This window comes from Phragmites australis, chromosome 20, assembly GCF_958298935.1.
Source record: "Phragmites australis chromosome 20, lpPhrAust1.1, whole genome shotgun sequence".
In the NCBI taxonomy this organism is placed as follows: Eukaryota; Viridiplantae; Streptophyta; class Magnoliopsida; order Poales; family Poaceae; genus Phragmites; species Phragmites australis.
In genome coordinates this window covers 18844863-18858117 of record NC_084940.1, presented here as the reverse complement: position 1 = coordinate 18858117, position 13255 = coordinate 18844863, and the positions used below count along the sequence as shown (strand labels likewise).

Sequence of the window (13255 nt, the reverse complement as noted above, 5' to 3'; positions counted from 1 at the left end):
CTCTATCACGTTGTTGCCTTGCTTCTGCACGGTCCACTGTCCTCCCATGAGTGTTTGTTTGTTCTGACTGTGTCTGTTGTTGCTGCTCCAGTGTAGCAATGGCTGGATTTGCCATAAAATCAAGGTTATGTTTCCCGCATATCCAAAGGCATATTTAAGCTAGTAGCATTACTAAAATTCATACTAAGCTTTTACCATTAGAGCCTTCGCCTCGTAATAGCCCCTCTGATGTGAGGGTACTTTGGGTTGAAATTAAAAACGAGGATGGTAGTCGATGTGTCCCATCTTCATCGTTTGATGAACTATCACATGAAGCATATGATGGTTCTTGAATAGAAATTCCAGAAGAGCTATGTGGCATATAGTTGTTGCAAGACCTCTTTCTTGTGCGGTGTCCATCTATTATGTTATAAAAAAATTAAAATGAGAGTAGCACATATGTTTTTATTATATTAGTTTAACGTTGTAGCATGTGCTATATAGCTAACATTACAATTAGTCGTGTTAAAATGCATACCTTCTTTTCCTTTTCTTCTTGACTGGTTTCGGTCTTCCGACATTTTGACAATTTGTTGGTAATGTGATATATATACCCTAAAATATGAATATATTATTTGACAATTTAATAGTTCAGAAAATATTTCAGAAACGTATCTTACAGTGCTAGATTCATTATGTTATAAACAGAAAATATTAAATTACATACTTCTATTTTTTTCACATAGTTCTGCTTAATTGTTTATTTAGTTATGGCATATTAAAGAGTAAGTTATGCATTGAGAATTCCACATACTTTGGACCATCTCAACATACTTTGAACCATCTCAAAGCACTTTTTAATTTCAGTCCCAAATACACATCTATTGAAAAGTAGTCTAGAAATGAGATATATTACAGACATATAAAAACACCATAATTACAAGACATCATTACAATCTATAGGATATATTATAGACATAAAAACACCATAATGAGAAAAGTAGTAGGATATATTACAGACATAAAAACACCATAATAAGAAAGGTAGCTGCCAGTATCCATTGGTATAATTACTTAAACAATACAAAAATCACAATGAAACTAAAAACTTGATAACCGATAGACACATTAACATGTGTGAATAATGTCTAGCTATAGTAGTCTTCTAAGAACTATTAGTACTTGTAGCCATCACACTCAAACCACGGTTGCTAGGTACGCCCATCTATTCTCAAGAAATCTGTTAACAAAACGGAGATCCATAGATTCTGTGATCACCGATCCGCGCATGCCTGCATGTCCGAATAGGATTGTTTCAATTAATATTTGACGAAACTGTATTATTTCTTAATTTCTTAGTGAGAATATTTGTGCATGTATTGACTTTTCTTGATGGTGTTAGAAATACTCACTCTGCAGTGCACGTGTAGCGCAATGACTTGGGTTGAATTTAAAAGTTGTATGCTCTGAAGTCTCCAAGCACCCTGATTTCAAAATTTATTGTTAATGAAGTAAATTAACAAGTATAATGGTTAAGTATGCCTTGATTAATAAGAAACCAATTACCGTGTCTCCTGTTATTTTGAAGCATAGTTAACAAGACTATGTCATTATTAGCATTAGCCAATGACCAGCTACACGCATGTCGGGTCAAATAGTGGGACCAAACCCCAACAACAATCAAGTTGCACCTTTAAACATAGAAAACTTTTAGTTATTTTTCTGCATATTGTGTTATAGCATTTTTTATCCTGATGCACCTTTTTGTACTAACAAAATTATTAACATAACTCAAAGGTACCTTGTGTCCATGAGTGTGACCTCTGTATAGAGGCTACAACCAATGTGCTCAATTGCTGCCCAATGCACAACTACTCCAGCTATATCTGCACCATTATTCTTGGTCAGTTTTTTTGTGTAAATTCATTTTTCTTTACTTTTTTTATAAGTCTAAAATGGAAAGCTTGAAACTTACCTACAAAAGTCTTATTAGGATGGCGATACACTTCAGGGAATGACATAAGGTGCTTTGGGTAGAGCGGAAACTGAATAGACATGGTATACGGCTCAACCCTAGTGCGATTGTTCAAGACACACTCATATCGATGTCCAATATTTCGAAATTGCAACGCCTCCTCCCAGTTAGGATCGAATCTTACTTCATGTAAGGTATAAACACATCCTTCAGCAAGTAAAGCATTGAATCTTTCAACGTTGTTGTTCGATGCAATTGCTTCCATTTTGGACCCCTTTAAAATTTAATAACAACCAATGTTATGTAGTGATGAAAATTTCTTATTACACTATTGTTATTCTCTATATGAATCAATTAATACAAGTGACTTACACAGGTATCCATAAGGATAAAGTGTTGGCTATCACGATAACGAGGCTGGACAGGGAACTTGACATCTATCATAACAACGACACTCCATGATGTCTCCAAGTCCAAAATATCAATGTCATCGAATAATTTGAATCTGTATCATAAAAATATATTTTAGCTTTATTTCTTAACAAATCATTTTAGTTTAACAAATCATTTTAGCTTTTATTTCTTAACAACTCACCTAAGAACCACTGGGCGATGGGAAAAATCTGCGTAAGTTCTCTTTTGGGTAACATTTTTTGGCACCATTGAGCTAGCAGCACAAGTTGATGGCTTTGAAAAGTGAAAATTTGTTAAAATATATAATTGGTTGGAAGCAAAGTCTTGACGTCTCTTGAAAAACCAACTGACACACATTGTACATATGTTTTTCAATTTTTGATGCCTATCTTTTGAACTGCTCATATAAAAATTGTTTGAACTGCTCATATAGAAAAGTTGCTGATTGTTTTAGTATAGCAAAATTGATTGAACTGCTCATATAAAAAATTGCAAGTACTTCTCAACCACTTTGTTTAAGTTAGTTAATTTTAAAATTCTTTTATGATGTGGATACTATCTCCAAAGTTTAATTTATATTCAGTACTATTTGCAAAGAATATGTTTTTGAACTTAGAAAATAGCTTTGTACTCAGAAAATTGCTACACGAATTATTCAGTACTATTACTGTATAGCAATTCCAAGCATAACAAGGAAGAATAGCAAAGATGTTAACCCAATTACAACCACTTTGTTTAAGTTAGTTAATTTTAAAATTCTTTTATGATGTGGATACTATCTCCAAAATTTAATTTATATTCAGTACTATTTGCAAACAATATGTTTTTGAACTTAGAAAATAGCTTTGTACTCAGAAAATTGCTACACGAATTATTCGGTACTATTACTGTATAGCAATTCCAAGCATAACAAGGAAGAATAGCAAAGATGTTAACCCAATTATAAGCAATTCTAAAACATGTTAACCAAATTATAACCATAGCAAGGATGAAGAACAAGACATGTAACAGCATAGCATCCTCTTTTTGAAGCTAACTAAGATATGGAACAATTCACACCATTAATCAGCTAAATGGAAAGAATTTGACTTACCGCTTGAGCTCAATGGTTCATGTAATGTCCCACTCTACTCGCTACAATTTCTTTCTTCTTCTTTCCTCAATTCTGCAAAAAAAAAAAAAAATGCATTCTCATAATCTCGGCATCCTCATGGGCATTTTAGCTAAAACTGGTAGAGCGCGGTTGTCAGGTGTATGTGGCTGCAAGTCCATGAAGATTACAGCATGCCTTTTTATTGAAAAAAAGTCAGAAAAAAAAAGAAGAGATTATAAATAAAAGATTCTAAATGAAAAACCTTGGCAACTACTGGCTCCAGTTTGGATACATGAAACCGGTAATCACCAAAAAATCTGAATGAAAACACTATACATTATACAAAACATTCTATTTCTTGTATACACAAATAGCATAATCATATTTTGGTAAGTATAGGCATGATATGTCCAGTTATCCACTGTGGTGGTGTAGCCGAAGTTATCGGCAGAATACAATGTACATTACCAAAGGCATATAATCAAACTTAGGTTATTTTGGTAACTATACGTTATAGCGTGTCCAGTTGTCCACTGTGGCGGTGTAGTCAAAGGTATCATCAGCGTACAATGTACCTTACCAAAGGTTATCAAACTAAGTTACACTTATTCTCAGTGAACATAAAATGGTACTCACAGGGAAAAGCAAACTCAACTTGTTCTCGGCTGCTCCCTCATTCAGGTAGGTAGGGCCTCCAGGAGAACTGAATCCATAGAGGCAGGTGTTTAATTTTTTTGTAAAGTTCAGGAGGCTCTACCCCCAATTTCATTAAGGAAACTGATGCTCTTATACAGATTTTAAAAAATGAGTTGCGATAGAGAAAAAACTATTGCTTCTTGACACAAATCTGTAGGGAAGTATATAAAGTAATAAACATATATGGCAAATGTAGTGATAAACATGTCTTAGTTACTTCCAGTTCAATGATTGGTTATGAGATTTCAGATTAACTATATTACATGCAGTGCAAGCCTCAGCATGGAAGACAACACATGAATAAGTTTTATTCTGCGGGGGGTGAAACAAGATATAGTCAATTATAAATGGTGAAAAGAAAGCACAAGAGTGTTTATTTACAAATTAACAATTCGTTGGAAAGCTTCAAATGCAAAAGGTTGAAATATTTTCTGGAATGTTGGAAATACGAAGAGCTAGATTTTTTTAAGTACAAGTTAAACGCGCATAAGTAATAGAATAAAGGTTTCATGGAAGATTAAGTTAAGGAATTCAAAATTTTGTATATTATAAAAAGTATTTTTGAGTAGAATATTTATGTGTTCTAGGATTTTGGAGCTGGTACTTACACCAATTCAATGCCTCAGACACTACTTTATATTGAGGTAATCTTTTCCGGAAACACGATGCTCCTCCCCCTCAACTTGATTTTCTACTCAGAGGTTCATACGGAACTCATAAACTTGTGTTCTGTATACTTTTGAAAAATCTAAAAAATCTTTTACTTGTACATGTTGGTAAAAAATGTTTTATTTAAAAAACTTATGTGCACTGTAGAAAATAATAAAAATTACTCTTTTTTGTACGATGAATTAGAATGGCCAAAGTCCAAATGAGGAATCAGCACTTTGTAGAGATCAAGACAGAACAGGTAGAAACCAATAATTGATCACAACCTATGTTTACTCATATATATAACCACAAATATCGGAATGATGCGTTGGAAAGCTTCAAATGCAAAAGGTAGGGCTGCAACAGCTGGAGCATATGCCACATCAGAGATCAGACCATCACAAAGAGGATACAGGCTGACAAGTCCTGAATGAAAACACTATACAAAACATTCTATTTCTTGTATACACAAATAGCATAATCATATTTTAAAAGTGTTCAGTTTGAAGGATTTGCATCAAATAAGAAACTTATGCAAACCTGGCACTGACAACATTGAAAACATCATTTTTGTTGTTTCTCTCAATGACTAATTATTTAACCTGATTACTTGATGATGCAAAACTTGTGTGTGCATATCTAACAGGTAGAAACCAATAATTGATCACAACCTATGTTTACTCATATATATAACCATAAATATCGGAATGATGCGTTGGAAAGCTTCAAATGCAAAAGGTAGGGCTGCAACAGCTGGAGCATATGCCACATCAGAGATCAGACCATCACAAAGAGGATACAGGTTGACAAGTCCTGAATGAAAACACTATACAAAACATTCTATTTCTTGTATACACAAATAGCATAATCATATTTTAAAAGTGTTCAGTTTGAAGGATTTGCATCAAATAAGAAACTTATGCAAACTTGGCACTGACAACATTGAAAACATCATGGCCTAGCCTCACAATATTTTTGTTTTTCTCTCAATGACTAATTATTTAACCTGATTACTTGATGATGCAAAACTTGTGTGTGCATATCTAAACTGCAGATTGATCTACTTGAAAATAGCTTTGAACTCAAAAAATTCAGTACTATTTCCAAATAATATGTGCATATATAAACTGATAGAATTCTATGAAGTTGCAGATATACTTCATCCTTAAAATCTCTTTGGATCTTCCTTCTGCAATATAATCCTAAAAAAGGTATCTGCTGGTGTTACTGTGAAGTTCAGTTTAGACACTTTTGTCCGTTGGTAATCATTTTGTAAAATTAGCATCATTGGTAATAAGTAACTATAAGTGTTATGATCTGAATCCTGTGCTAGTTCTAGATTTCCAGTCAGGCCAGGTGCACTGGAGTAGAATGATTCTAATCACTTCATTTAATTTGGCAAGTCTTGATGAATTGAACCTTGTGATTCTCCCAAACATTAATTAATTATGCATGTGGAGCTGCACATGTAACTTAGCAGTAGATCGTTGAAAATCAGATTCCCTTTCTTGTCAACTAATAAATGAAGTTCCAGAAGTACTTAAGAATTAAAATAATGATGCCTAAAAAAAACCTAAGACAGCTCTGCACCTTTCTCTTGCACGTATGAATAAATGCACTGCCAAATAGCCTTGAAAAGGCCAAAGCTTGAAACTGTTTTGTATCAATTTGAGAGCTTCAAATAAGAAACTTATGCAAACCTGGCACTGACAACATTGAAAGCATCATGGCTTAGCCTCACAATATTTTTGTTGTTTCTCTCAATGACTAATTATTTAACCTGATTACTTGATGATGCAAAACTTGTGTGTGCATATCTAAACTGCAGATTGATCTACTTGAAAATAGCTTTGAACTCAGAAAATTCAGTACTATTTCCAAAGAATATGTGCATATCTAAACTGCAGATTGATCTAATTCAGTACTATTTCCAAAGAATATGTATTTGAACAATCAGAAAATAGCTTTGAACAATCAGAAAATAGCTACATGTATCCTATTTAAACTGCAGATTGATCTACTTGAAAATAGCTTTGAACTCAGAAAATTCAGTACTATTTCCAAAGAATATGTGCATATCTAAACTGCAGATTGATCTAATTCAGTACTATTTCCAAAGAATATGTATTTGAACAACCAGAAAATAGCTTTGAACTCAGAAAATAGCTACATGTATCCTATTTTTATCTTCACAGGAGTCTCAGAATGCAGATCCTTTTTGTGATTGTGTCAGATAGCGTATAGCAGTACCATTTACTCCAATCTCATGAATGAAAATATGAAATTAAACCATAGAAAGTATGAAGTGCTAACAAGAGAAGGGGGAAAATGAAGGAGCAAGCAATCGTGCCAATCACAGAAAGTATGAAGTGCTAACCAGAGAAGGGGGAAAATGAAGGAGCAAGCAATCGTACCAATCACAGCAATCGTACCAGAAGAAATCGTTCGCTAGCCTTCTCCCCTCCTCCTCCTCGGCTACTTTTTTCTATTCCCCGGCGGGCTACCCTACACGGCTAGTAGCAGAGTGGGAACATCTGTAAGAGTGGAAACAGGTATTGCAGAATGGAAGGAGTGGGCAATTTGCAGAATGGAAGGAGTGGGCAAACCTTTTTGTACTGGCGGTTACTACGGAGACGAGCAGTTGCTGCAGGAGCTTGAGACGTGCTGTGTGCATGGTGGTTACCACCATCTCCTTGCTTTGGACCGTCCCGCCGTCGAGCACCACCAGCGAAAACCGGCGTTGCGAGGGGGAGAAGGAGGGTCGGGATCGACAACGTGGCGGGCTAATTGCGACAGCTTTGGTGGCGGCCATGGATGGGAGAACGCGGTGGCCATGGCGCGCAGACGGCGTAGGCGGCGTGCGTGGGAGCTGCAACGTGGCGGCCATGGCGCGGGAGACGACGCGCGGCGATTCCGGCGCATCCGTGGGATGGTCGGCGGTCGGCTGCGGCGCGAGGAGTTCGGTAGCTCGTGCGTGATAGGGTTAGCAGACGGCTGCTGCGGCTCGGGGATCTCCAGGGCGTGAACGTTGGGCCGACTGGATTTTAGTTTTTTTTTGGGCCTGTGAGGATGTGAGGACGACGCACGATTTTGGCCCAGGATGAGAACAACGCACAACGAAAGAGCTGCTTTAAAGGAGTCGAGATTAATTGGCACTTGAAGAGACCTCACTGAAAATTTGCCACTGGGTTCATATATGCAGTGCTATATTAATCATAGGTAAATGCATATCAGGTTTGATAATCTACGTCATATGACCAATTGTTTATCCAAATACCTGCCCGCACTTCAGCTAGATGCAACCAAGTTATATCATATTCTCTAGAAAAAGTCATGGGATGTGGCTCAAATGAAAAATTGGAATATAAGAACCCATCCAAAAATCGTGCTTTGTTGTTGCATGCTCTGGTTATAAGAGCATAATGCTTTGGACATCCATGCAATTTTTTCTAAACTTGGAGTTCATTATCTGTTTAAATATTTGGATTTGGATGATTTTCTCACAACGTACTTCTTTATATCTTAATTTTATTAGATTTTGTAATATATTTGTTAAAATCTTGTGTGGATTTTAATCCAATCTAAGATATAGTGCATATTGAAGAGATTATATTAATGATGGAGGAAAAACACTCTCTTCCATATTGATTACTAAATATACTTCCTTAGAACCAAAAGAGTTAGAAATCCATATATCAGTATATGTAAATATAATTGTAGACCTTGGATAATAAATTCTTGAAAAAAGTTCTAATTTTAATATATATGTAAATATCCTAGAAAGTACAAAATAATATGTGGTATTTTACCCATGTACATAATTCCATGAAGTATATACGAAGAATTATATATAACAGGTAAACACAACTCGATGTTAATTTTTGTTTATTTACGATGTGGGTAAGTAGTAGAGTCTTTTTGGGCTTCCAATGGCGGTGAGCCGCCTTGGCCCGAAGGCAGGGGTGGCAATGCAACAACCAACAGGAGAGAAGATGGGGAGCAGTGGGGTTAGGTTAGGGTTAGATTGAAGGAAGAAATTTATGAAGCTGGAGAGGTGATTTAAGATCAACATTTGGATCCAGAACAAACGGCAACAAATTTGATGATTTTTCAAAAAATGTAGACTAAGAAAAGAGAAATAATGCCACTTGATTCCTCTTCTTTCCTATACGAAAAGTTTAAAACACATACATTGATTCCTTTTCGTTCCTCTAAAGAAATATTATTGCATCTTTCTATGTAACAATAATCCAGTTGTCGAGTAAGTACCATGGAGCCTAAGAGGCCGCTCCCAATAGAGGGCATCCCAGCACAGAGGCCGCTCCCAATAAAGGGCGCCCCGGCACAGAGGCCGCTCCCAATAGAAGACGCCTCGACACAAGATGGAGCGGATGCAAGCAAGAGGTCGGATAGGAGCCCAAGCCCGCATCAGCCGTCCTCCTCCAACAACAGCGAAAGTTTGGGCTCGTATCACAGCCTGTGCCCTATTCCGTGCGATCGGGAAATCCAACGTCAGGACAGTGACAATGACTATGATCTCGCCGAAGAGGTATTTAGTTAAGTCAATGCATTTTATACTTCTTAAATGGAGGAATATCTTCTGTTTATATCAACTCTCCTTTTTTTCTCTAGAGGGTGAGGGTGCAAAGATCTCTGCGTCGATCATCTGTGCCACAACTCACCGCTACCTCTGTGCCCGAAACTTTGGGTACCTCTGGGCCTACACTGAAACAAAGAAGGGGCGAGCGTAGCAGAAACTAGTCGGTGTTGAAGGGGAGCCTATTGCACCTTGTGAGGCCTGCGTGAATTTCCGCAACAGTTACGGATTTCTTGTCAAGGAGTATGTCCCAATCACTATAACTGATTGGCGGTTGCTGCTAGATGAGACGAAGGAGTTCCTGTAGGCAACATTACAGAGAACCATCCGATTCTCCTTGGGAACAGAGGGAGCCGCCAAACAAAATGCATTGAAAACTATGGGAAAGAGCTTCCGGGGCTGGAAGAGTGAGCTGAATAAGGACTTCGTGAAGAAGAACCTGGTACCCTTTAATAAATACTGAAAGATTACCCCAGACCAATGGGCAGAGTTTGTTAGGCAGAAGACCACACCTGAGGCCATCAAACTGGGTGAATCGTTCAAGCACCTTGCAAAGAAGAACAAGCACCACCATCACCTGGGCTCGTCTGGGTACGCCCCCAAAGTTCCTGAGTGGAGGAGGCAAGAAGAAGAGGCTGTCCAGGCTAGGAAACTGAACCATTTGGAAAATTGTGATGAGTGAAGCAGGAACTGGGTCTACGCTCGGTCACAACGAACCGGGTCTGGGGACTTAGCCTTCAATAGCCCAGAGACCATGGAGGTGACCCAGACCATTCAAGGTATTGCTAAGGAATGGTCTCTAGAGCCCGACAGGGAGAATGACCTGCTTGCCAAGGCCCTAGGGAACAAGGAACACCCGGGTCGTACTCGAGGCATTGGATCAAAAGTGGCCTAGAAGCATGGGTTCCCAGACGCCGCAGGCCAGTACAAGATCCGTAATAGATATAAGAAGACCCTAGAGGAACAGATACAAGAATAAGTCAAGGTCTATTTCATGAAGATGTGGAATGAAAAGGAGAAGGAAAGGGTGGCATTAATGCTGATAGAGCAACCAACCAGCCCAAGCTTTCAAAGCAGCGTCGGGTCCACGCAGGCCGATAATCAGAGAAATCCTGTGGATGATATCACAGAGGCTACCCCCTGCATGCTACATGTTCCAGTAGGCAAGGGATACTTCACTGTTACGCCACGGGCCAGGCCATTCCAGGCTGTATGTTTCACAATCAAGACATTCCGACCGGTTACACCAAGGTACAAGTGGACTCAGTACAGCCGCTTTTCATGAAGTACAAGCTAGACATCAGCACACCTGAGGGTATCGAGCTTCTCGATGAGGCTGTTGGCAACTTCATTCTGTGGCCCAGACGGGATATCATCTTCAGCCGTCAGAAGTCACAATCGCCAGCGTCACAGCCACCCCCGCACCCAGCATCTCTTCCTCAGACACCTCCACCCCAGAGCCAAGCCTCTCCACTTCAGGCACCTCCACCCCAGGGCCAAGCCTCTTCGTCTCAGGCACCTTCACCCCCGCGCCCAATATCTCCACCTCAGGCATCTTCGCATCATGCTTCACCGTCTGCGACTCAAGCACCTCTGCCTCCATCACATTCACCAAAGCATCGGAGAGTTCCTGCCATGGTTACCCCCTACGAAAAGACTCAACCTGATCCGGTGAAGAGGTGGTTCCTGACCTCATCAAAAGGAAAGGCATCATCTGCTCAGGAATTAGCGAAGGGTGATCTCGCGAAAGAGATGGGCAAAACATTAAGTACCTCTCAGATGGATTTCTTGCCTACACTGGATGTTCCTGAGAAATATGAGCATGGCAAGCCATTTCTTCCATCATTTCAACTCGAAGAAGGTCCATGGGAGATGAGGAAATTCCACGAATGGTACATGAGGGCATGTCGCGTGGGGTTCTCCATAATAAATGCTTCTGTCTCCGCTAACGTTTATCTAAGCAGAGACTCCTATCTCATGGTGGATTTTAAGGACATGCACGCTTCATTCTGCTATGACAAACTCGACATCAATCTCATAAGCACGTGGTGCCTGTTAGTGCCTAGAATCTACCCTTACGTTCATATATATACCAATGTATGCTATAGAACCTAATGTCTAGTGACTTGTTCTGTATGATGCAATTTAACGATGCGGAAAAGTTAAAGGCACCCGTTAGATTCATTAATCCGCAACAAATTTCCCATCCTAACATGGTCGTGAACTTGAGGACTGATAACCCCCAGATTAAGGGGAAGAGTAACAAGGAGAAATCAAGGGTCATAAGAGAAATGACCAAAACACGCAGGCTGGAAATATCAATCTATATAGGAAGAGCTATGCTAGAAATGCAGGACAAGGACTACATCTTGGCTCCCTACAACTTTAAGTAAGTGTGATACGTCATGAACCTAACATAAATATTCAACTTAATTGATCGATCAAGAATCTAACATAAGTATTCATGTAGCGACCACTATATCTGTATAATTCTGATGCCAAAGTCGAGCAAAATTGTGGTCCTTGCCTCAGTCGATCTTCAACAAAAATCCTACCAAGATTTCATTAACGTTATACAGAGGTAAAGGAAATCTCCATACATAAAATTCATATAAATCATTTATGAATTGATAATTACTTATTGGCATTCGAATAGGACCTTCAAGTGGTATGTAACGAAAGGTGGGATATACAATACAGACAAGTCGGATGCGATGACGATCCGTATACACTTTCTGGTAATAACACACTTCTAATGCTTGTATCTCACTATTTATGATGAAGTGTCTTATTGAAGTAACGAATACGTTGTGTTTCTATTTGTAGTGCCACAAGTAACGAATACGTTGTGTTTCAATAGCGTTCTTTGTGGATACTATGTTTGCCAATTTCTTAGGGTAAATGGGAGGTACACAACGAACCCTAAGGACGTAAGTCATCATTGCGCCTCCACATTCTTATTTGATTATGTTTCCGTTGTCAGTAGTGTTTTAACTCTTTTAGTTGTGTTTCCATTCCAGGCACGGATGATCCAATGTACCAACCAATCTCTCACAGACGAAGATATCCAAAACGTCCAACGTGACATGTGCCGATTTATTATGCACGAAGTCATCCACAAGAGTGGCAGATTCTTTGATCACGGAGGCAAATTAGCTAGCCATCTGAGACTTTGTGAGTGGGAGAGAAAAGACTCTTAGCAATATAGGCTTGTGATGTCGTGAATATTATTGTACTTGTGTGAAATATTGAATTTTCTGAAATCTTTGATGATGTTGAAACTTGTGATTTCGAAATCTATATTGAAACTGTGTCAAATCTGATGGGACTAAAATATATGCTCATTTTTTTTTTTAAAGAAATACATACCACAGCCGGTTCTCTTATGGAACCGCCTATGGAAATCTTTATATCTATAGGCGGCAGCTAAAGTGGGCCGCATGTGAAAATCCATTTTCACAGGCAGTTGGCTTAAGACACCGCCTGTGAAAATCCATTTTCACAGGCGGTTCCTTAAGGCAACCGCCTGTGAAAATGGATTTCCACAGGTGGTCTATTTTACGCCTGTGGAAATTGTTCATTTCCACAGGCCTTCAGTCCCAGGCGGGTGCGCTAAATGCCTGTGAAAAGGTGTTACCACCCGCCTGTGATGACGTTTTGTGTAGTAGTGACACCCTGGCACAATCTACCCTCTGGGTGACCTAGGCATGCGGCGCAGCTGCAGGAGTGGGTTTTGAATGGTTACGTACTAGTTAAGTTTTGCAGTCTACTGTTGGCAATAAGCAGCTAATTGCAATATAAAACATAGGTAGGTCAGATAACTATTCATAACTCATGTCAAATGAAGATG

The 13255-nt window shown here is 38.8% G+C and overlaps 1 long non-coding RNA gene across 1 annotated transcript; it reads right to left on the bottom strand.

Annotated features, from left to right (window-relative positions):
* Positions 1-2046: 2046 nt before the first annotated feature.
* On the bottom strand, positions 2047-4150 carry LOC133901224 (uncharacterized). Its single transcript, XR_009906688.1, has 3 exons — positions 4117-4150; positions 3462-3533; positions 2047-2641 (listed from the first exon to the last, which is right to left on the bottom strand). It is a non-coding gene; the product is annotated as an uncharacterized LOC133901224 (long non-coding RNA).
* Between the last annotated feature and the right edge of the window lie 9105 nt (positions 4151-13255).